Consider the following 23474-nt stretch of genomic DNA (forward strand, 5'->3'; position numbering starts at 1 on the left):
GTATGAGGAACCTATCAAAGCTACCTTCTCCATTAGCAAATAGGAAATACTGAAAGACATCTCTTTTCCATTAACCTCTTCAGGTTTCCTCCTGAAGCCAACGGTATTCCAGTGTATGGCTCTGAGGGTAGGATTTTGTCTAAGATATTTAAATGGATACATTAAGGTTCTCTAAGTTTCATCTAAACCTTTTTGACAGCGTATCTCATTTTGCTGTGGCCGAATTTGGTCTCTAGTATAGACTCTTAAAAGTTACTGTTCCTGCTGCAACCTCATCCACCAACAACTACTTCCCATTCTCTGTATGTCTGTTAGCTATGAAAATCTCAGAATGGACTGCAATGTTGCTGTCACTCCTTTTGCATGGGATGACGCTGTAGCAGCTTCTCCTGAGCCCTTCACTTGTGGGGCATTGCCAGGTGGGGAAGACAGGTACATGTGGAAAACTAAGCCCCTCCACACAGTTCCCCTGTGAAATCTTCTCAGATGGAGCTGACCCTCCAAACTTGGTAAGACCAGCAGTTACACATGGCCATTGTAGAAATATCTTCTTTGCAATTCTTGACAACTATTGTAATTAAAATGTTGTTTAAAGTCAGTCTCCCTTGTCTAACTGTAGACCCTAAGAGAGTGGAGATAAGGCCTCTTTTGTCTATCATTGAGCCCCTAGTGCCAGGCACAGGGTAAGCATCCAATGACTATTTGTAGAATCAGTTGAATACAATGGCATATTAACCTTAGAAGTTAATTTGACACTTCTACTTTATTCTAATGTCATAATTTATATTTAAAGTTACACATTATTAATATGATTATAATTATCTATACATTAGCTGGATTTAATGTCTTTTTTACTTAATACTAAGAAAATATAATCATACCATCCTAACATAGGATAAAAAAAAGCCACTATGGTAGATATTAAATCTGAACCCACCCAAAGATACCGATCAATTGGTTATTCTGCAATCAGTCATCGGGAATTTGTTGAACACTCACTTTGGGCTTCGTGCTGTATTAGGTGCAGGAGATACCACAGAAGTAGTATTAAGAATTTTTCTTGTCTGCAGAAGCATGGTCTCCACTGGGGAAAATGACTTGTGAAAAAACAGCCAACACTATGTTTCACATACTAGGTAGTGATTTATGCTGTACAGACTATGTTTGTTACAAGTTTCAAAGCAAAGAGCAAGAAAGATTAATGAAATTTAGGAAAGCAGTTTCTAACAGTGATGGTGCTTGAAGGGGGCATGGCGTGATGAGCAAGATCTGGATATGAGAATGGGATGAACGTGTCAGGAAAAATACCTGGTGAGGGGTGTGCCTGGCTGGCTCATCAGCAGAGCATGGGACTCAATCTTGGGGTCCTGAGTTCAAGCTCCACATTGGGTGTAGAGCTTATTAAAATACCTGGCAAGGTTGGGACACCTGGGTGCCTCAGTCGATTAAGTGTCTGCCTTCTGCTCAGATCATGATCTCACAGTTCATGGGTTCAAGCCCCATGTCAGGCTCTGTGCTAACAGTGCAGAGCCTGCTTGGAATTCTCTCTCTTGCTGCCCCTCCCCCACTGGTGCATGCACACATGCTCTCTCTCTCTCTAATAAATACACACACACACACACACACACACACACACACATAAATACATATATATAAATAAAATAAATAAACTTAAAAAATACTTGACAAGTTTGAAGAAATGAAATAGTTACAATGTTTACCTGAGAGTGAGACTATAAGATACTATGTGTTGGGGTGAAAACAGAAATAAGACGTCATTCAAGGAGTCCTGTAGATTAATGAATGTCCTTAGAAAGGACTGTGAAGCACAAAAGTGTCAACTTAGAAATAGCACTAGATGTGTCTGAACAGAAAAGAGGCAATAAAAATCATTTTTACAGAGGATTAGTGTAGCAGTAGTATCCAGAATGGACAGATAGCACTCACATGAACAGAGAGAGTATATGCTATATTGTAGAGTGAAGAAGGGGATGGAGTCGAGACCCCCAGCTAAGGGGCTGGTGTGCAATCCAGGTGGAGAGTGGTGAATGTCCAGACTAAGGAGGTTATCAGGGGGAATGAAAATGAAAAGAGATGGGAGGAAAAAAAAAGAAAGGATTATTGATAAATTATGGTTGGGGGAATAGGGAGGTTTGGGGAATAGAAGAATAAAAGTGCCAGTAATAGAAACACAAAAGCAAAGAGTGGAAATTGGCATGAGCTAATGATGTGCAACTAAGGTTCAGACAGGTGACTGAATGATGCACAGGGAGAGAGAGCAAAATCACAATGTTCTATAAAATAGCTGGATGTTGACAAAAAAGACAAGGAAACATTTGAAATTAATGGGTCATAGGCAAATCTGGATATGCTACACAAACTCAATTCCTGAGAAAAGCCTTTCCTGACCAACTCTACCCTTCCTCCTTTAGACCAGATACCAAGATTATGTAATCTAATTACAATTACTTTTTGTTCCAGGCCTTTATCACAACTCTTACTAAATATTATTAGCAACATTGTTTGCTTAATGTCTCTCTTTCCAAGGGTATAGAGTTTGTGTCATTCCCAGTAATCTTTCAAACAAGAAACAGGATAAACAACATTTTTAAATGCCAAAAAAGAGCAAGACATGCTTCAGTATAGTGATGATTGTATTCTTGAAGTGTTCTCACAAAAATACACTGGAAATTACAGACTTGCATGGTCTGAAAGAGTTCCCTGAATGACTAAAGAACAGACACACCAGCTTGCATGTCAGAGAGTTTCCATGGACACAACTGTCTTTACAAGTACAGAGCTGACCATTGGTTGCTTTGGGATGCCTATTCAACCTATGATGGGGAATATGCTGAATGACCAAGGAAGTGTAAATTAAATTTAGAAAATCAACAAACCACTTAGGCAGGCATTGTGGAATAGAGCAAATACAGGAAAGCTGAAAGGTTGGACTGGCTATAAACATCACCACTTCATCAGGATTTCCTATGAGGAAAGGAAATCACCAAAGGAAATCACATCATATAGGAAGGTAGAATTAGTAACAACAACACAGCCAAACTAGTGAACACTTACTACATGCCAACATGGTGTTGGGCCCTTTAAAAGTTAAGTAACCTGTCCAAGATGCCACCACTCATAGAGGTTGAACTGAAATTGGAACTTGACAGTCTGCATTGCAGATGCCATACACCTGGGAAAGCAACTACAGCATGCAAGTTTGGGAACATGTAGCAAATGGATACTGGGTAGTATTATCTTGAGATGCTGCAGTTTCTGCATATGAAAATGGGGGTACTTGAGGTACCTATTAATAGAGTTCTAATGAGAATTATGAGATAAACTACAGAAAGCTCTTAGAAAACTGTCAGACACATAGAATGAATATATTACATGTTACCTGTGATGATGATGATGTTAATGATGATGATGATATTGATGATGATGATGACATAAATAACATAGGAAATGTGAAATATCTGAAGATGGCCAATTAGAATTCACTAAGGATTTTAGAGGGACAGCTACAAGCATTCCAGTGTAAGCAGAGTTGTGGGAGATATAGGAAGTCCACCTTTGATGTAGGAAGCTAAAGTTAGATGGGTCTCAGAACAGAGGAAAAGACTCAGTCAGAGGCATAATCCAGCATCATGTTCATCCTTGGGCTTCTCATTCCTCTCCGTTACCCCAGATGAACTTATGCACTCAACGGCTTTCACTGCCATCCATGCTCCAATAAGTTCCAAATGTTTATTTTTAAGTCCACCCTTCTTCCTCTGAGCTTTAGGATTGCAAATTGAACTATCAACTTGAGATAACCACAACTCACAGTAACTCTATTCTTTCTCATTATATGGCAACCACTGTTTAGCTCTACTGGAATTGTGTCACAAGAAAACTCAACTTATCTAAAATTGAATTATGATCTACTGTCTAAAATTGTCTTCATCTCCCTGCAACCATGTAGTGCCTTATCCTTGACACCTTCTTTTCCCTCACCTCGGCTCATCTACATAAACCCAAGTCCTCTCATTTCCATTTCCCAAAACTCACCTCGCCTCTTCAGTACACTTCTCTCCTTTCTGAGGCAATGTTCTTCTCACTTGAACTACCACAACAGCTAGCCTCATCATAAACACTCTTGGCTCCTTTTATACTTTTCTTAGCCCAGCATCAAAGCACAAATCTGACTGATTCTTCCTAGCAGAAAATGTATCCATGGCTGCCTATTTCACTTACTGATTAAAATGCAAATTTCTATACATTCCCCACAAGACACTGTGAGGAATGCTTCCAACTCTTACATCTCAGGTCTGATTCAAGGGTGTGCTCCCCTCCAAGTTCCAGGTAAATTGGAAGAGACAGCCTCTTTTCTGACTCAGCGTCTTCTCACATGCTGTTCTCTTTGTCTAGTTTTCTCCCATTTCCTCATCTGGCTCCATCCTCTAGAGCCCACAGCTCTAAGCATAAATATTCCTGCCTCGCAAAAGCCTCCTTGATTCCCCAGATCTGTTGTGTCTCCCCTTTACACCCTGTCACATCACCATCTAGTTTACCTCTGCAGCACATCCAATACTTATAATTAGTCATGTGTGACTGTGTGCATTTCTCCATAGGTTAGAAGCATCTGTAAGTACCTGTCCTGATCACCTCTATATTCTTGATATCAATACAGTGACTGAAGTAAGAACATCCCACTGAATTGTTAAATGAGTGAGAAAAGAGCCTGCACTAAATTTTACAAATAGTAGTTGCATTCACAAACTAGAGTAGTCAGTAAGTCCAACCATCTTCCATGAATGGGTAGCTCCATCAATCACATTGGCCTCAGTCAGGTGATAATATAAACACTGTGAATGGCAGCAGCCACTTTATCCACAGCTATAAATCAGTCACATCCAGAATACACCTTTCATTGGATATTACTCAAATATCTATTTTTCCCATTCTGATATTTTTTCAGAATTCAGCATGTCTGGGGTTGTTTTGCAATGCATCTGTTTTTAAAAAGGAAAACACCTGTTTTCCACCAAGGAAACTTTAGGCATTCTTTAATTATATACCATTAACAAAAGGCAGAGGGAGAAATTATTTTTTGGAATTATAAGCAATTCCATATACATACTGAAGAACTGAATCTATGCACACATGCATTTTGCAAAATATTACAATATCTGCACAGTGACATGCCTACTTGTCACTCTGTAACCTATCCTTTCTCTTCCACTAACACCCACCATCATCCCAAAGTAAAAATCAATTTCTAAATGAAATAAAATCACGTTGAAGTTGGCAGTACAAGAAATGTGAGAAAAAGATTGCCATCTGGAAAATGAGTATTAATAACTGAAGAACTTCAGGTTCTAACATAAATGAAAGATATTTAAAAGATCTTGACAACATTCTCTTTTCACAAAATTAACTGTATTTTATGGTGTTGAAAAATGCATTGGGAGGCCTCAAACACATTATGAATTTGCTAAAAGTAATTTAGTAGTATTAAAAATTGACAAAGAACATGCTCTTCTCTGGGAAAAAAAAATGTGTGAAATTGTGTCATGTTAATTGAACCCCGCTGTGGTAGGCAAGGCAGATGCTGATTTGCATGGAGTACGACCAAGAATACACTCTGTCTCTAGAACTGTGGTTTTACTTTAGGATGGATAGGCAAATAGCTGCACTTGGGGGCATTAGTTTTGTTTGATACATTAAATGGAAAAGTGCTGTTCTATTGCCATTTCCCCTCCTTCTTTGTATTTAGAAATTATGAAGAAAAGAATACTTTTGTTCCCCTCTCTCAGTGCTGTGCCATCCAGCGAGGTAACACAAGAAAACTTCCCCACTACTGCTTGCCCTTTGTTCTGTCTGTATGACTTAAAGGAGAAAATGTCTCTCAAATCCCCTTAAATTGAGCTACAATGTATGCAGCAACGTATTCCTGCCTAATTGCAGGGCATGATGACTACTGCCGATGCAGCTTTCAGGATCTAATACAACCTTTGTCATTTTTATTCTTCTTCAGAGTCATGGGAACAAGAGTATTAACCAAGTCTCTCCTTGTTTGCCTGCATCATAAGATGTAAAGTTACAGATGAGCTTTTGGCTATGTTTTAGGGTGGGTTATATGAACTGGAGAAGCAAAGGCAGCCAATCTGAAGAGAGGATAATGCAAAGAGAGCAGAGAGGAGCAATGAAGAAATATAATAGGGAGACCTAGGAAATCTGAGGTCCTGGTTCTATTACTCTCTATCCTATGGAGGCATCAACAAAGAAGTCAGATAAATTCTTCCACTGTTACCCTAGGGATCTTTTAGAACAAGTGACACTCAATCCAATTGGTGTCTCACGGGAGAAGAAAGAAATCACCTAAACTGGACCATCTATACTCCATTAGGGAAGGCACCACCTGTAATGGTCTTGGGCACTGGTTTAAGCATGACACAATAATAGGTGCCAAGTAAGTATCTCTTGAAGGAATAAATGATCATTTCATATGTAGGAGTACGCAAGGGTAGAAGTGGTAGAAATGATTTGAAGTGGTGTGTGAATTGCCTCTCTTATATCAAGAGGCATATCAAGCACAAATACTTGAAAACATAGAGATAATATAGTGATTAAGAGCATGTGCATTGGAGCCAGATGCAAACTGAATCCCATTTTTACCATTTGCAAGGATATGATCTTAGAAAGGTAACCTCTCAGTGTCTCGAGTTCCTCATTTATGACATGGAAATAATTAGAGCTTCTACCTCAAATAATCTTTGTGAAGATTACATGAGCTAAAAATTATATGTCAGTGCTTAGAACAGTACCTGGTACAAAGTAACCATTCTAGCAGTGTTAACTGTTATTTTTAAAAGTTTCATATCTATTACTAAATATCTAGACAACAGTACTAATCAACAAGTTTTGCATTATTCTTTAATTTTTTTCACGTCTGTTTGTCCTATCTTTCAGAACAATTTTCACAGTGTTGGACAACAAAGAAGACAGAAAAGCATCTCTGAGAACATCATTTTCCAGGTAAGGGACCAAGGCCCAGAGCTAGCAAGAGGGGTTGTACATCTCTCATGGCAGAACCAGACCTAGAATTTATATGGTGCTTCATGTTATTCTGAAACATTGTAACCTAAGGAAAAAAAAATTGAAAACGCAATGTATGTAAAATGAATACCCATCATTGAGAAGCTAAAATGTTTTAGTATAAGACTTTAATATTTGATTTGTAAACTCATGTTTGGCAATAGGTAATCAAGAGTTATAGCCCTCAGGAGGTGCCTAGGTGGCTCAGTTGGTTAAGCGTTGGACTTCGGCTCAGGTCATGATCTTGTCGTTCATGAGTTCAAGCCCCATATAGGCTCTGTGCTGACAGCTCAGAGCCGGGAGCTTGCTTTGGATTCTGTCTCCTTCTCTCTCTGCCTCTCCCCTGCTCTCTCTCTCTCTCTCTATCTGACATAAATAAATATTAAATTTTTTTTTTGAAAAAAAAAAAAAGAGTTTCAGCCCTCAGTAATTTATCAGAGTTTTTGTGAAATAATTTGTTATACACATTAATTATAGAGAAGCCTGATTTTTTTTTGTTATGCAACTTACATAAAATTGATGAAGAATGTTTAGAGTAACATGAAGGTCCTTTTGACATCCCAGACCTAAGGATATAGTTTTTATTAAGAACAAAGAAGCAAGCAAACAAACAAACAAAAAAAAACCAATTGGTTTTCTACAACCAATTATTGGGTACTCTAAGAAAAAAAATTCCATTATAAAACAATTTTGAGCATTTTTCAAGCTAATTATCATTATAATGTAAGCTGTTACTTTTGTGGACTGGCAGCATTCTCTAATCTGGACAGGTGCTCAGAGATCAGGCATGTCAGTGTAAATATGCTCGTCCTCAACAGCCACAGCACAGGAGACAGAACTTCTACTGTTCTTTCCTGTTGTCTAAACTGTTAAGCAATTATAAATCCAAGACATTCATTTAGTTGAGAATAGTGTTTTTTTATCACCAATTCTATTTCTCTGTTTTTATAGTGCATATATACCACAAAGTAAATATCATTTTCTTTGACTGTATTTTATACCTCAACATATACATACTTAAGCTTAAAAGTTGGCACTAATCACTAAAGAACAGTTAAGACTTAACCAGGTTTCAAGGAAGTCATTTTAAGATTCCCTAAATTAAAAGAAAAATTTGTCATTTCTTTATGGTTTTGAAATTCTGAAATAGCAAGTTGATCACTGAATGTTTAGATTCTAGCTCACGATAACTTCTTCAGTAGAATATATATGGTCCAGAAAAATGAACCTCAAATGCCTGGTTATCTCTTCCACAGTATTTTTTTTTCCAACAAACCTTTCAGTTACACCACAAATTACTGTAATAACTTGCTGTTATCTTCAGAAATAATACTTTCCTCAAGAAAATATACTGAAAGAGAAGGTATACCTTAACTCAACTGAACTAAACTATAACAAATCTCTCCAAAAAGAGATAAAAGTTTTATCTAAAAACATTTAGTAACCTAAGAATCCTTCATTCTAAAACCTATGAAGAAATTAATTCATGTGACCAATTTAATAGCAATATTTACTTATACAAAGAAAGAAGACTTCTGTTTTACCATTAGAACCATAAAGAAAAACAATAAAAATATGAGAGACGGTAGATACTGGGTTAACTGGAGAAAGAAAGAAAAAAAGAGCTTCTGTTAGGGCAAGCCTCTTGATACGTTCAGTACTATTTTTCAGAAGAGTCTCTTTCAAATTTAATTTTGAAACCTCCTTCTCAAATACAATATTAATAGGACACTATAGTTGAAGAAAAAGGGAAAAATGCCCTTCAGCTGAATATCAGATGTCTGAGAGTTTGCCCTGCATATCATTCTCCTCTACGCTGAATAGCATTGTTCTATAGTTGACAATATGATATTATCTAAGCACAAGGAAAAAGTGGGTTGGAGATCAGTTTCACATGTATCTCAATATTTGATTTCTATTTTACTCTAATATGAAGATGTAGCTGTTTACTTAGGAGTGATTTCCTCAAAACTCTTCCCAGATTACAAATGTTGTACTTCAATGTGTATATAAAGAATATGAATAAAATTTCAACTTTAAATGAGTTTGAAGCTTAAATAGTTTCCAGATATTAGAAGAACTAGTTGGAAGATGAGCTTAAGTAAACCTCTTAAAGAATTTTAACCGGGTTCTTTTGGGGTGGGGGGAGTGGACATATTAAATGGAAGATACATGTATTTTCTTTTAAGGTTTCTATATTCAATACATAGGTTGATAATTTCTTTCCAGTTGCATCTAATTTTATTAACTACGTAATTTTAAATAATATTTATAAAATGAATTGCATCAAATAGAAAAGAGTATCATTACTGTCTAGACAGGTAGCTATAGTTTAAATCTCTATAGTTTAAATCTCTAGTCCATCAAGCAATAGACATGGGTTCTGTTTAACAATTTTGCTGCAGAATAATTACAACTTGTTTGTGGAGATCTTTAACAATTATAAAGGATCATCTCCTTGATACTTCAATTTTACTTAAGGGAGAGAAGCTTTAAAATTACCTCAGAATGATAAGATATTTCTGTGTCTCATTTAACTTAATTGAAATACTCTATTTCTTCCACAAGAATAAAATCAGGCGCTTGTTTAATCCTGAAATTCTCAGATTAATTGAAAACAAAGTTGCTATCTCTTACCAAAAGCCCTCATATTATGGGTGAGCCATTAATGGATAGTGTAAATAAACAGATGCACTTACCTGGAATGAGAGTTGAAAGCGCTGAAAATGCTTGCGAAAGTTTCAATGGATATAAAGGAAACTGAACAAGCAGCATCCACTACCAACGGCTCAGGCTGTTGGGCTTCACAAGTGGCAACAATGCCAGTTCTGGCCCAGTGCTCTTGTGTTATGTAACATCTTATTAATATTAGCCATCAAACTGCTACCAAGCTGGTGAGGCACTAGAGGGCAAGAGTGTCACATGCAAGACCCGTCGCCAAGGGACAGGCTTTGGTACCACTTCGGGAAGACAGATGCTAACTAAGCTGATAAATAAAACGATGCCTGAACGCAACAGCAAACTTGTAATGTTCCTCAAAGAATATTTTAAATGTCAATTTTCTGACTAGCTGAAGAGTTAACAGGTTAATAAATATGCATAAGCAAATAACCACACCATGCAAAACTTTCGGGATTATATTTATAAACCTACAGTCAGTCATCCAGGAGGCTATTTTTTTTTCTCATTGTCTAAATACACTTATTTAAAACAGAAGAGGAAAGGCTAATTAAATAAAAACGAGTAAACGGTTTCAGGACCCCTTCAAAACGCGAGAAACTTGTCCGGCTCGAGGGTGCCACCTCCGGAGTCCGCATTGCAAGTCGCCCGGGTCGGGTGTCCGGGCGAGGACCGGCCCCCTCAGTCATCTGGCGATTACCTCGGGCTGCAGCCGTCCGCGGGATCCTCCTTCCCGGGGTCCTCGGCCTCGGCGACTCTCCGGGGCGGCCCCGCGGTCCGGGCGGCGTCCGGAGGCTTCGCGGTGGCGGGAGCCGGCCGGGGGGTGGAGGGGGGCGACGCAGACCGCCCTTCCCTCGCCCGCCCGGGGGTGGTCCCCGCGGACGCCGCCGGTGGGCGACTCGGGCTGGTCCGGAGCGCAGGCGGCGCGGGGAGGGGAGCGGCTGCGGGGCGAGCGTGGCGGGCGAGCCGGGGACTCGTGCGCTCGCTCCGACGCGCACCGCGTCCCCGGGACCCGCCCGGCCGCGCCGCCGCCGCCCTCCCGCCGCCTCCCCGCTCCCGGCCCGCGCGCGCGCCCGCCCGGGGAAGGGGTGGGGACAAGGGCGGGAGCCCCGGGCTGGAGGCGCCTCGGTGCGCCCGCCTCAAGCCGGGGGTCGACTCGCAGGATCCGTGTGCCACACTCCAGGCGCGCGGATCCCGGGCGTCCCGCCCCTGCCGGCCCGTTCCGACGGCCCCTGGTGGCAGAGGGTGGAGGCTGCCAAGGATGAGACTGGTCGCGCCTCCTGGGAAGTGGGTGCGAATCCCTGAGGCGTCTCCAGGACGGTGGGGGCGCACTTGCATCGTCCCCTCTGATCTTGGCGTCTGTTGGTGACCTGACCTGGCAGCGTGTGGCGGTTGGCTTCCAGGTTGTAAACCAGAGTTGTCTCTGTTTGCCAGCTTTCCGAAAGGCCATGTGTTCCAGTTCCTGAAGACAAGTGGAAGACCAACAATTGAAGCAAAATTTTGGGTACAAGGTGTGAGGTTACGCTCCTTCAAAACTAGTGTTTGATTAGGAGCCTCAATCGAATGAATTTTTTAAATCTCATTTTGATCCACTAAACATAGCAACATATGTGAGAGTTTAATAAGTGGGGATGGTGGGGGTCTTCTAACGGTTACTTGTAGTGGCTATCTGTGGCGATTGTTTTCCAGCTACTCACACCTCTTTATGGAAACATTTAGCCTGTTTATTTGAGCGAGTCCAACCACTGCCTCACCCTTTAGCCCATCTGCTTCAGGTAAACACCTACTCTGACCCACTGGGTGACCTGTTACTCAGCTCTGATCATTGGAAGTGTTATGTCTTCCTAGTAGCTGGGATTAGTTTACAGAAAGGTATGTGACCAAGCCAGGCCAATCAGAGACAGTAAAGGCACCATCCAGGGACTTTTTTTTTTTTTTTTTTTTTGCCACCCCCCCTCCCCACGCCCACCTAAGGAAGTGGACTGCCTTCTATTTGGACTTTGCAGAATGATATGTGAGCTTGGAACCTCTTGTGCCCCCATAATGAAGTTTGAAAATGAAGCTAAATGAGGAATGCCTGGAAGTTGGAGAAAACTTAAACACAGATAGGGCTATATAAGCTCTGAATCCAGATACAAGATCTTATCTTGTTTTTCACTTTTCAAATATTAATCAATATATTCAGTTTTGCTTTAAGGCAGCTTGAGTTGAAATTTCTGTCCATTGGAAATGAGAGACCCAAATGATACAGAAATTAAACATTTGGGCTGTTTATTAACTTTATGAGGGCCTTTGGACCTTTGATTAGATATTCCCATGCCCTGAAAGAGTCAGAGTGGAATTTTATATTATTTATTTATTTTTGTTGTTTGGTTTTGTTTTTGAGAGAGAGAAAGAAGAGAGAGCAAGCGAGCGTGTGCATGCAGGGGAGGGAGAGAGAAAATCTTAAGCAGACTCCACACCCAGAGAGGAGTGGTCCTGGGACTCTGTCTTACCACTGTGAGATCATGACCTGAGCTGAAATCGAAAGTCAGGCGCTTAACCGACTGAGCCACCCAGGTTCCCCGAGTTAGTTTGGGATTTTAGAAAGCTGGAAAGTTGTATATCCTTCTTGCTCTAAATGACAGAGAGCTTATAGAAATGACTGAACCCTTTACTGGTTCTAGTAGCCTACAAAAATGTCAAGATGATAAAATTCTTTGGCCATATGACATGTATTAGATTGGTTTATTTAAAAAACTTTTTTCATTAGTGCCCCCACTTTGTGCCTTTCGGGGATTTTAAGAATGTGGATTTATTTTTTTGTACTCCTTTTCAAAAAAGCCTGCTCTGTTATCTATATGATATTTCATCTGTAGCATATATTTATCATTTCAGTTATCAAAAAAAATCATTGAACATTTATGAAGTGACCCTGGGAGTACAGTAGTATTTTAAAAAGAAAAGCAAAGCAGGAAACTTCCCTGCCTTTCAATGTATTGATGTGGGGATAGGAGGCCATACTCTTCTATAAGATTTTAGGAAATAGATATGACTCATGATTCCATACATTCTGAATGTTTCCAGATATGTAGTTAAATTCAGAAATGCCATTCACTTCTTTCTTCTTTTTTCTTCCCTGCACAAAAACAAAGCAAAAAAAAATCAAGAAAACTTCTACAGAATAAGATATTTAGTATTTTTATGCTTGTATTTTGGCATTTTCTTTAGCCAGATGTGATGGAGGCACAATCAAGTTTGTCGATGCTTTGGGGAAAACTGCTACCTTCATGGGTGACTGCTACTTCCAACCATCCATCTGGAAGTACAGATACTTTAGGGTTATGCCATCTTTTCCTATGAGATAGTTAAATCTTATAGCCCTATTTCAGAAATTCCCATCTGTGCACATATGACATTTAGGTCACTGTAGTAGCAGATCGATATGCAGCCTATATTTCCTTTCTCTTCACTTGCCCAGCAGAAAGGCAGGGAAGGAACAGATAGCTGTGTCAGCCATTGCCCCCTCTAGCCTTTCCTTCCTATCTTCTTTCCCTAACCCAGAAACATTAAGGCCAGGGAACAGTTTTTTCCTCCAGAGAGACTTTCCAATTTAGTGTAATGCTAGTTATAGACAACAAAGACCCTCTAACAGTGGATGAGGCAGCGGTGAAGAAAGCAGTCTGATCCAAAGCCTCACATTTGTGAAGCAACTCAAATCATCTCCAAATGAGCTGATATCATATTTAAAAAAATTTTTTTTAAGTTTATTTATTTTGAGAGAGAGTGAGAGAGCAGGGAAGGGGCAGAGAGAGAAGGAGAGAGAGAATCCCAAACAGGCTCCCCACTGTCAGCACAGAGCCCAGTGTGGGACTCAATACCACAAACCGTGAGATCATGACCTGAGCCAAAACCAAGAGCTAGACGCCTAACCAACTGAGCCACCCAGCTGCCCTGAGCTGATACAGTTTTTTTTAATGTGACAAATGTGTTAGTGTAGACTTTAAGGATATGCCACAGTTTTTGTAACCACCTTTAGCTTATCTATTACTACTATTTACATAAATACTAAGGACCTCAAAAATGGAAGTTCAGGCTTCTAGCAACCTCCAAGAAGCCTTGAGACAATATGAAATATTTTTGTCAGACCCACAGCTTCAAATGCAAAAGAAAGAGTCTGTAAACTAAATACCTATAGAAACCATTAAAAAGAAGAGAAAAACAACAAATTATGCACTTTTGTAAGTTGAAATGATTATTGTATTTAATGACTCTGGAATAAGGCTTTGAATCACAGTGACAAAGATTTAACAATTTTTAATAGGTTAAAATTATTTGTATATTTTGATAGGTCTTTGGCCTTCATCTAAATGCTTCTATGTGGAGAGTGATGATTATAAAAGAATTTTGGGAATGTCATTTCAATTGCAATCGTCTTCTATTTTTCAATGTCTAAATTAAAGCAATATATTATTCTAAGTAGTTTTTAAAAATACAGATGTTTATAAAGAGCACATCAGTATATCTGACATAAAATAGCTAGTAAATTTATCACTTTTCTTGAAAAATATCCAGCTTGGATTTATAGTAATTAGTGACACTGTTCAGCTGTTGGAAAGTCAAGGCATGAAGATTTAAAAGAAAGTGTATTCTAGCTGGTAGCTGCTAACTCAGCTCAAAGAAGTGTACCCCAACTCTATTTATTATCTCAAGAGATGCTAAAGTGAAAATATATCAAAACCAAAAATCTCAGCAAAATGATTGGTTATGAGAAAAGGAAATGGAAGGGGTATCAGGCTTCTTGGAAGCCACAGAACGATTAATTTTACCTGTTTCCAAGTCTCCTTGCAAACACTGCCTGTGAAAAGTATACAAGGTTGAATTAGTGGTATACAGATCTCATTTTATAGAACAGCGATTTAAACCTTGGTAGACTAACTTAGAGCGCTGCTTCTCAAACTTCAGTGGTACAGCATTCTCCTCTGGAGGGCCTAGTAAATCACAGGTTGCTGGGCCCCACTCTCAGAGGTTCTGATTTTGTCAAGGTGGGTGGGTCCTGAGAATCTGCATTTTTTTTTAAATTTTTTTTAACGTTTATTTATTTTTGAGACAGAGAGAGACAGAGCATGAACGGGGGAGGGTCAGAGAGAGAGGGAGACACAGAATCTGAAGAAGGCTCCAGGCTCCGAGCAGTCAGCACAGAGCCCGACGCGGGGCTCGAACTCACGGACCACGAGATCATGACCTAGGCCGAAGTCGGACGCTTAACCGACTGAGCCACCCAGGCGCCCCGAGAATCTGCATTTTTAACAAGTCCCCAGGTGATGCAGATGCTGCTTATCCGAGGCCACACTTTATGACCCCCTGGATTGGAACATTATTGAGAACACTGATTGTCTTCATGTGGTCTGTAAGAATGAGCATCTATTTCTATATGTTATTTGGTTTTCAAAACTACCTGTTTTTATGTTACTCATAATAAATATATAATAAAGTCAATATTTTAATTGGTTCTCCATACATTCATTTAGGTAAACTATCAAAAAAATTTTTTTAAGAAGAAGTAGCAAGGTTTAGAAACAGGCAAATGGCAGCTACACTCTTACCTCCTTGAGGGCTGCCTCCGTCACTATTTCATTTTGTTTTTCACTGCCCCAGGTAGAGTCTTGCACAACAGTGATCATTTAAAATACACTAAAGAAGAGAAATATTTATTTTCTTAGTCTAATAGGTAATGTTTTATACTGTCCTTGATAAAGGAAATCATTTTATCCTGTCATTAAATTTTTTTTTATTCTGTAGCCAAAAAGTACCTCTACTCATTATTTACTATCAATTCTGTTTAATTTCAAATACTTTGTCCTTAGAAATAGTTTTTTCTCTATATGCAAGTAGTTTAAGTTCTTCTGTGCTGGTTGTAACGTTTGTAGAGTCAATCACAAGCCCAGGGTGATGACTGTTTGGCAGTGTAAACATATTCATATCTATAGGTTTAGTGTAAACTGTTGAAATAACTGATGTTTTGTTCCATCTTAATGGGGAAATATAAGCAGTCATCAAACTAAAGAACATGCTATGTGAGTCTTCAAAGCTATCTCTTAATATTCGGGCAGGACCAAACATCATTCAGGTGTTTCTTTGAACTAGCTTGCAACATTAAAACATCATTTTATAGTTTGGCCTCATGCCATGTAGTATAAGACAGATTCACTATGAGAGCATAGTGGGTGATTCTTCTCTCAAATTGTGTGAAAACAGGCTTCATAAAGACCCCAGAATATATTCCCTTCCATTTTAGGATGATGTTTCTCCATTACATCTGATCCTTTGATTTCAAGAGGTTGAAGAAAATAATAAATATTCAAGGAGAAAGAGTTGTATGAATTAATTTTGTTTTGCTCCTCTGAAAGAATGTCTTTGAAATAGTGATATGAGAAGTTGTTAGAGAAAAGAGAAATAGCAGAGAAAATTGAGATGCCCTGTACCTTGTGGATTGACAAATCCAATATTTTTAGGCTTGAGGCTTTTTGACTTCTCCACCAAACATTTGAATTAGAGAACTGTGGGTATAAAAAAATGAAAATTTAATTGGTAAGGGGAAAATTTATGCATATACTTTTTCTCCCTCAGACATGAACAAGTGCCCTCAGTAGTATAGAAGAAATGAAAATGGAAACTGTTCACCTGGCATTAAATTTAAGTGTTGCTTAGCATCTTTCGCATTCTGAGAGAAAAGGTAGTATATGCTCTCATTCATTTTTCTTAAAATAAAACTTAAAATCAAATGCATACACTTAGATGAATGAAATTATAGACACCTAATAGTTAAGTGCAAAGTATTTTTCTCCAAAGTTTCATTTTAATCGTTGGGGGATTCATGATCATTTTATTTTTCCTCTGTAGGATACCGTGCAGCCCTCTGGAAAAGAAATTAAGTATTTATTGGACAAATGAATCCAAATCTTAAAATGTTATTTTTCTTAAGGTGTATGTAAACTTTGTTTAAGAATTAACCTTTGAGGGGCACCTGGGTGGTTCAGTCGGTTAAGTGACCAACTCTGGATTTTGGCTCATCGTGATCTCTTGGTTTGTGAATTCAGGCCCTGGGTCCAGGTCTGCACTGACAGTGCAGAGCCTGCATGGGATTCTCTCTCTTCCTCTCTCTGTCCTTCCCCTGACTCACACATATGCTAATGGTCTTCTCAAAATAAACATTAAAAAAAAAAGAATAACTTTTGAAAGACTCCATTAGTAATTGTGCTTATAGTTTTAATTTAATTTAATTTTAGAGTGAGAGAGAGAATGATCAGGGGAAAGGGGCATAGGGGACAGAGAGAGAGAGAGAGAGAGAGAGAGAGAGAGAGAAAGAGAGAGAGAAGATCTTAAGCAGTCTCCACACTCTGCGTGGGCTCGATCCCACCACCATGAGATCATGACCTGAGCTGAAGTCAAGAGTTGGATGCTCAACTGACTGAGCCACCCAGGCACCCCATGCTTATAGTTTTATATATAAAATATATATTTAGAACTTAATCCTCTTGTTGATTAGGGCAGGGCATAAGGTTAGCAGAGACTCTCTAGAGTTCTAAACCTTGTGATAACTTCATATTTATGCAAAGAAAGATTTTTTAAAACTTGGTTAAAGTGCTTGGAGTGGTAACAGGAATATTTTTCATTCAAGCTTCACTACTCTGGGAGCAACAGTTTTCTAGCCCTTATGAATCTTAACTGTAACTCAATATAGAAAACTATTGTTTTTCAATATAAGATAGAATTTAAACCAAACAAACCCAGGAAAACCATATCAATTTAATTTATATTACTTTACAAATAATAAGCTATATCTTATCATTCCTTGAAGCCAGACTTAGTCATTTTATGGATGTATCCACCTGTAGCTGTTTTTCAGATCCTTTGCCTAAGAACTTAACCATTTGGACAAATAGTAATAATAGAACCTCTGCACAAAAATAGCAACAGAGATGATAATGAGACAGAAAACATGATGAGCACTTGCCACATGTTGCAACTGTGTATATGGTGTGTCTTGGAGCCTGTATAAGAGGTCAACAAAGTATTATTATCATTGTGTACAAGTAGAAAACCAGGTTTAGGAAGTGAAGTAATTTAAGTTCCAAAGTCTATACACTGTTGGAGACCTTTGAAGTAGGTTAGGTGTAGGGTGGGGAGGAGAGAGAGAGAAAAAAGTGATGATAGAGATATAATTCTACAACTTAGGCTCATTTCATTATACTGTGATGCTTTCCCAATGGATTAGTTATGCTTAGACCATCAACAAATATGTAAGGGGTATGTATATACTTGTATATAATATGCTCAGAAATACAGTAATGAGCTGGACCCTGACCTCCTGACTTTCACATTATTATTACAGAGCTATTATTTCACAATTAATTTAATTACATTACTTACAATTATTACAATTAAGTGCCTCAATGAAACATATTGGGCAATGAGAGTGAATATCAAGCAACTTGACCTAGTCTGGGGAGGAGTAAGGGCATGTAAAGGGTCAGAGAAACGGACTCTTTAGGGTTTTGGTCTCTGTGGGACTGACTTCTGGTGACTCATGACATTTGGCCTAATTTCTTTCTTTAGTTCTCCAGAAAAACAAAATAAAACAAACAAACAAAAAAAAGCAAGAAACAAAAAACCACAGTTACAGCCACAGAGGGTCCAGGGTAATAGAGAGTGAAGGGTGGAGAGTGTACATGAAAGAGTTTAATTTCTATAATCCAGCAACAACTTGTTTTGGAAAGGTCTCAGTGTTTGCAACCACCACGTTTCTGAAGGATTGGATTCACTTTTGTAACTAATAGTTTACTTAACAAATTCTCTTCATGGGGTGCCTGGGTGCCTCAGTTGCTTCAGTGTCACACTCTTGACTTTGGCTCAGACCATTAACCCACAGTTTGTGGGTTGGAGCCCCACGTTGGGCTCTGTTCTCAGAGTGCATATCCTGCTTTGGATTCTCTCTCTTCCTTTCTCTCTGCCCCTCCCCTGCTCATGCTCTCTTTCTCTCTCTCTCTCGAAATAAATAAAGTTAAAAAAATTTAAAAAACAATCAAAGGATTTCTCTTCATAGTCACTTATTCAAATGTTAAATCTCTTTCAGTAGTACAGAGCCCTTTACTAAACTCTTGTCCCTCCCTCTGGCTTCCCTTCCCTTCCTTTCCTTCTCTCCTTTTCATCAGTCCTTTGGCTGAGGCTATGTCAAACACAGCAAAGAGGCCAAAACAAAAATATGTCAATTTATCTGGATATTTCCATATATCTAGAGCTTAACCAGCATCAAGCATTTGTTCAAATGCTTAATATCTCACATTTTAATTCTTCAGTGAAATTGGTTTTTTGGCATTACAGTGTAGTAGAATCTATGTAGAGGTATATGACCTACACACTAGCTTGAGCTGTGTGTGCTATTTGCCAGTTACTGAACTTTGGGCTGGTCACTTAACTTCACCTTCTAAGTGAGAGGAATGGACACTCATTGAGAGAATTGAGAATAAAATACAATATGTGAGAAAGTACTATGGAATTTGCAAAAGGTTATACAGATAAAAATTTTTTTAATAGGGTTATCAGGTTGATCATGTTTATAATAATTAAAGCTATAAGGCTACCTCAAATTGATTTACCTGAGACCCAAATCTTGGGGTACTAGTAAATTGAGCATGATTTTCTATTCAAACACTTTTCTACCTTTAATGGAACTTAATTTCTATTCTCATAATCAAACTACAAGTAGTAGTAAATGTAAATGTACTCAGAGAACATGTAAATGTACTCAGATTAGTAAATGTAATCAGAGAACATCATCCAACTACCTACTAATGTATGCCAGACGCTGTCGTATTCCTTATTTCACTGGATTATTGTAGAAGTTCTCACGAGAAGGTCTCTGATTGGAAGACAGTCTGCTGGTTGTCTCCCAATATTCACTCTCTGCTTCTTCCACAGTAATCACATTGGTATCAGGACACATGGCAGTCTGGAGGAAAGAAAGGCTACATTTTTCAACTAGTTGTGGCTCAGCTTAAGCTAATGGGATACAGGAGGGTAGATTGTATGATGGTTTCTGGGAACCTTCCTGTGGTAGACAGATATGAGAGAAGCCCTTATTATCTTTAATTTCTGTTGTTCAGTCCCTTGTATAATCTCCCTCCCTATGAGGGTGGGCAGGATCAGTGATTTGTTGCAAACCAATAAAATATGGCAAAAGTGACAGGATGTCATTTTCATATTTAGGTTATGTTACATAAGACTCCATCTTGTTAGATGAACTCTAGAGGCTCTCTTTTCTGGCTTGATGATTACTCAGCAATCAAAAAACAAAACAAAACAAAACAAAATAAACGAACAAAAAAAAAAAAAAAGAAAAAAAAACCCCTCCAAAATCTTGCCATTTGCAACAATGTGGATGGAACTAGAATGTATTGTGCTAAGCAAAATAAGTCAGTCAGAGGAAGATAAATATTTGGTCTGATGAAATAACTGGCCACATTTGGGGAAGCTAATGTGTTAAGGAACTGCAGATGTCCTTAAGAAACTGTGGGTGGTCTCGAGAAACTGTGAACAGCCTTTAGGAGCTGTGTCCTCTAGGTGCTAAAGTCAGCCTCCAGCCAATAGCCAGGAAGAAGACAGGGCCCTCTGTCCTACCTACACAATCACAGGACAGGAATTCTAATGACATGAGTCATCTTGGAAATGGATTATTCCCCAACTTAGCCCCCAGATGAGAATGCAATCCAGCCAATATCTTCATAGCAACACTGTGAGACCCTAAGCAAAGGAACTAGCAAAGCTGGGTCTGTATTCCTGACCTAAGGAAACTGTACAATGGTAAATATCTGATAATAAATATACTCCTTCAGAGACAGCTGGCACAAACCCTTTGCCCTCTCTTTCTCTTTCATGTCTTCTTCCATTGTATTGCTTAAAACTCAGCTACAACTTTACTGGGCCAGGAGGTTGAGGACCACACTTTTGGGATGGCGGAGCCTTGAACTAGACAAGATTTAGGTTCCTGGGGGAGGGGAAAATTTATGTGGGCATAACCATTTATCTTGTTTGGGCCATTATTTTGTCTTTTCTACTTTTCTATCTTGTAATGCTGAACTATTCCAAACGATTCAGTAAATATTATTAACTGGAATTTGTTTCTAACTTTTTGAAAAAGAAGACCTCTACAAATATTTGTGACATTTAAATGTCATGACTTCTCTGCCATTAAGATTAAAGTTTACTGAAGTCACTGTAAAACATCTGCTTGCCATGTGAAAAATCCAATCACACAAGCATTTGGCATGAAAGAGACAAAATATCCCATCCTTTTTTTTTCATTAAATTTAAGCTTTTATTAAAAAAAAAAGTCAACTTGGGCCATCTATTTTTGTGTTTAGAAATATTACCTCAATAACTAAACATATAAATTGGATCCCCAGCCCTTGTCTGTTGATATAGAAGTTTATTTTGGGTACCTAAAATATCTAGATTTCTTTTTCATTCATTGATAAGATCATTGCTTAACTTTGGGCATATATAAGTTGTGCTTTTTGCTGATCTTTTCACAATCCTTATATAGTTCCCTCCTCCATACTTTTTTTTTAAGTTTATTCATTTATTTATTTTGAGAGAGAAAGGGAGCGTGTACCCATAAGTGGGGGAGGGGCAGACACACACACACACACACACACAGAATCTAAAGCAGGTTCTAGGCCCTGAGCTATCAGCACAGAGCCCTACACGGGGCTCCAAGTCACCAACTGGGAGATCATGACCTGAGCCGAAGTACGATGCTTAACCCACTGAGCCACCCAGGCACCCCTTCCTCCTCCATACTTTTACTCAACTCTCCAGCTGTGCTGATCTCACCTGCTGTGCACTTAAGTGGACCCTTCCTTTAAGGTTCAGTTGAACTCTCAGCTTCTTTATGAAATCTCTCTTAGATCAGGTTAGACCTCTGTGCTTTCTCCATCCCTCACCCAGATCTTTCCTTCTCCACACTAATCAGATGGCATTAAGCACCTGCTACTTTCTTACAATAAGACTTTCTTATTGCTACCTCTGGTTTTCTGGTCTGCATAGAGTAGAGATTTAGAGGCATTTTTGTTGGATAGTTAGCTGTTAAATACAGCCCAAATGCTATTACTAGCTGTATTTTCCACTTATTAAAATAAGTAGGATCATTTTCAACTTAGTTCATACATGGGGAAAGATTTAAGAACAATATATAAAATGAGGAAACATAAAGCCCGAATTTTGGAATTTTATAGCAACCTTACCTTCTGAACTAAAGTCATGTTAAGAAAGTATGGCTTGGCTCTTGTCATTGCATTTCATGTACATTGTCATTGATGGAAGCAATCTGTCCATGTAATCTTACTGTGTTTCCTTTAGAAATGAGGAAAACTGGATAAAATGATGTGAGGAGCACAACATGACATTTAAAAGAAAATGATGATAATTTATAGAGGCTCTCCAATTCAAGGTGAAAGTGTCAATTAACACTCAGAGGCTTTTATGTTCAAGAGTACTTCACAGAAAATAGGTAACCAAATTGAGGTGCTCCTCTTCTGAAATGCTCCCAGGATGTTTAGCTGTGCTTTTACACTATGCAGGAGCATTGGTGGCAAGATCCCATAATGCCAGTGTGTAGTTGGCTCTTGAACAACATGGGTTTGAACTGTACTGGTCCATCTATATATAGATTGTATTGTTTTAGAATACAATACTGTGAATGTGTTTTCTTATGATTTTCTTAATAATATCCTCTTTTCTGTAGCTTACTTTACTGTAAGACTACAGCTTATATATATAACATACAACATATTTGTTCATCAGTTGCTTATATTATCAGTAAGGCTTAAGATCAGTAGTAGGCTGTTAGTAGTTAAGTTTTTGGGGAGTCAGAAGTTATACACAGATTTTCAACTATACTGGGGTTCAGTGCCCCTTACCCCCGCCCCATATGGTCATGGGTCAACTGTACTTCATGGAGTGAGTTGGAATTTTTTTAATTTATCAAATTAAATCCTCATAACTATTGTAGAAACTTTCAAATCACTGAAATGGATTCCCTAATTAGAAATTATAATATAGATGGGATTATAATTGTAACTTAAAGTTTGTAAAATCTTTTATAATCCAGTTTTATTAAATTCTTAGATGATTCACTATATTATCTACCAGTGAAGCAGAGGTTCAAGGTACAGGCTTTAAGGGATTCAAGTGAGCAGTAGAATGAAGCCTTCAACTCTGATTCTTTAAGTCCTTTAAATTAAACTTCTCTTATTCTTGTGAAATGGAACTTTTATTTGTAGTGGTTGGTGTTTTAAATCCGTGCCAGGTAATTAAGTTAAAGAAAGAAAGAGCTTTTTTTTTTTTTAATTTCAAGAAGCCGATAATTATCCTAAATTGAACAACTATTTTCAGAACATCTAGCTGGCTCAGTTGGTTAAGCATCGGACTTGATTTTGGCTCAGGTCATGACCTCATAGTGAAGAGATGGGGCCCCGCGTAGAACCTGTTAATTCTCTCTCTCCCTCTACTGCTCGCTTACTCTCTCTCTAAAAAAACAAACAAACAAACAAACAAAAAAACAAAACAAAAAAACACAACAATTTTCTCTCTCACTTTCTGAAAAGAGAAAAAAGAGAAGAAATTTTCTACAATGTTTCTTACATTTGGAGCAATTGTAGATACAGTTGCTT

The 23474-nt window shown here is 38.5% G+C and overlaps 1 protein-coding gene across 1 annotated transcript in view; it reads right to left on the reverse strand.

Moving 5' to 3' along the window:
* Nucleotides 1-9929, reverse strand: part of NDST3 (N-deacetylase and N-sulfotransferase 3) — a 184220-nt gene extending 174291 nt beyond the window's left edge. Inside the window, 1 exon segment of the mRNA XM_043569644.1 lies at nucleotides 9783-9929. The gene's annotated coding sequence lies outside the window, so the exon portion shown is untranslated.
* Nucleotides 9930-23474: the final 13545 nt, after the last annotated feature.

The sequence above is a fragment of the Prionailurus bengalensis genome, chromosome B1 (genome assembly GCF_016509475.1).
Source record: "Prionailurus bengalensis isolate Pbe53 chromosome B1, Fcat_Pben_1.1_paternal_pri, whole genome shotgun sequence".
Taxonomy (NCBI): domain Eukaryota; kingdom Metazoa; phylum Chordata; class Mammalia; order Carnivora; family Felidae; genus Prionailurus; species Prionailurus bengalensis.